Below are 2,695 nucleotides of genomic sequence, written 5' to 3' on the forward strand. Positions count from 1 at the left end.
ACATGACGATTTATCACAGTAGCAACGTGACAGTGATGAAGTGGCAATGAAAATGAAATGTTGGGGGGGGGGTCACCACAGCATGAGGAACTGTACGAAAGGGTCGCGGCACCAGGAAGGTTGAGAACCGCTGCTCTGATGGACCAGCACCTAGTTGAGTTTCTGTGTTTACTTCTTTTCAGTGCATGCCCAGGAGTGGAGAGGCTGGGCGGTATGACCGTTCTGGTGCCAGGCCACTCACTGAAAGACTGGCGACTGGAGCCCGTCATCGGTCGACCTCTGAGGAAGAAAGATGTGGCCAGGCCGCCTCCCCCCTGGGTCTGACAGCCTTGGAAATTGTGTGGACCGTCAGCCCTGTCCTGGAGGATCGCTCTGTATCAGAAGCAACTCCGTGGGCACAGGGCACTGTGGGAATTCCAGAGTTCCGGGGAGGAACACGTGGTGATGTGCTCTGACGCTGGCCAAAAGGTTGGTAGTTCTAAGTCACCCGGAGGCGCCTTACCAGCCAGTGGGTCTGCTCTTTGCACGACTCCATAACCAAAGTCACTGCCGTTAAGTCAGTGCTGATTCATAGCAGCCCACAGGGCAGGGCAGAACGGCCCCTGTGAGTTTCAGAGCCTGTTAACGGTTTCTAGCAGTAGAAAGTCCCTCCTTTCTCCCTCGGAGTGGCTGGTGGTTTCAAACTGCTGACCTTGGGGGCGAGCAGCCCAGCAGGCAACCCCTGTGAAAATCCCATGGAGGATTTTCCTGCTCTTTACACACGCGCCACCACGACTTGTTGGCAACGGACAGGGCCCAGTCTCGTGTTGAACTTTCTTGAGAAGTACCCAAACCACCTCCCAGGAACCGTCTCTCCTACGCATGTCATCATCCTCAGGGTGAGCGAGCCTTCTCTTTCTCAGATGTCACCTCCCCGGAGAGGGGCACTGGTCCACCCACCGGCCACCCGTTCAGAAGGATTACAGAAATGGGACCCTTGCACAGAGTCCCCCAGGAGCTTGTCTTCAGGGTCATCCAGATGTCACACGCCACATTATGCTGCACCACCAAGGCGCATCCCCCCTCCACCCAGTATACGCAGAGAATCATACCCCCCCGCCCCGTCATGTTGCATTTCTGCGACGCAAGCCTTCCTCAGGCGTATGCCAGTGTCTGAGGCTGGGTTCTGGAGCAGGAAAGCCTGATTTGAAGAACCAAAGACTAACAGGACAAGCCAGGCTTGGAAGAAAAGTCCATTGTGCCCCTTAGAGGGAAGGATGGCAAGATGCTGTCTCACACTTTGGACATGTGGTCAGGAGGGACCAGTCCCTGGAGAAGGACATCGTGTTTGGTTGAGTGGAGGGGCGGTGAACAAGAGGAAGGCCCTTGGCAAGATGGATGGATGGACATGGTGGCTGCAGCCACAGGCGCAGGCGCAGGGACCACGGTGAAGACGGTGCAGGGCCCGGCAGTATTCCTTGTGTTGTGCACGGGGTCCCTACCAGTCCGAGCCAACTTGAAGGCACCAAACAACAATATTGGCGCTATCACAAATAACCCCAAACCCAGTAGGAAAGAAGCCATAAGCAGCAGAGCCAAGATGGGAGGGACCTCGCACAGGGCCCGCCTGGGGGAGCTCGGAGCACCCCACCCCCACCCCCAAAGTCAATTCCTTCCTGTTCATCGCTCTCCCTCCCGCACCACGCACTGCTCTTTAGAGACAGACTAAAATCCTCCTGATGGCGTTCAAGGTCACGCAGGACACCCAGCGGGTCCGTCCTCAATTTGCCCCAACAGGTAGTCTAAGGAAGCCCTTTCCGGCCCCTGGGGTTTCCTCTCTAGGCTTTTCATCTTAGATCCCAGCTGGAATGTCACCTATTCAGAGGCCCACTCAGCCACTCTGGCCAGAGTACCCTTTCTCTCTGCCATGCGGCCGGTTGCCCGTCTGTGGCCCGCCAGCCATTGTCCTCTGGTAGCCGGGGATATTGGCTGAATGGATCTGCTTTATTTCTTCTTGCTGATCCTCCGGGACAGAATCTGGTCCCCCACCCCCACCTCACGCCAGTAAACCCACTGAGTCTGCCTTCCTCTCCTGCTGGCCGCTGCCGAACGATGGCCCCAGCATTTCATGTAGACTACTATGTGGCCATTGTGTCTGTCATGGGTTTGTGTGGCAGGGCTGCGCTGCCCGCCCAAGTGGACAGCCCCAGAAGGCGGGAAAGCTAGCCTTGTTGATGGCCGAGTGGGAAGCTATGGCTGGCCCTGCTGCCAGGATGTGCCCCCTCCTCCCCCATTACCCTCATGGGTGCCACCAGGTGCTGGGTAGCCTTGTGGAGGTGGGACACAATGTCTCAAAATATTCAGACGGCGAGATTCTGTCTTCTGGACAGTATGTTCCCGGGCAAAGGGGGCTGCGACAGAGGGCTTAAGAATTCAGGAGTCCCAGATCTAGGGGATCCCTAAGGCTCCTGGGGGGGCGCACACTTGGGGGTCTCCAGGCCCATGGCACTCGGTCTCCCCCAGCAGAGCGCGCAGGGCAGGGTGGAGCCTGGCGGAGTGTACGTGGGGGGGTGGGCAGAGGCGGAGGGGGGGAAGGGGGGGTGAAGTCTCCCATCCGCTTCTCTCTTCCCGCCACTGCGGTGGCCAATCAGGAGGCAGGCGCCCGCCCCCCCAAGTGCCCTCCCACGTTCCCGCAACTCCCAAATGCCGAGTTTTC

This window comes from Tenrec ecaudatus, chromosome 1, assembly GCF_050624435.1.
Source record: "Tenrec ecaudatus isolate mTenEca1 chromosome 1, mTenEca1.hap1, whole genome shotgun sequence".
In the NCBI taxonomy this organism is placed as follows: domain Eukaryota; kingdom Metazoa; phylum Chordata; class Mammalia; order Afrosoricida; family Tenrecidae; genus Tenrec; species Tenrec ecaudatus.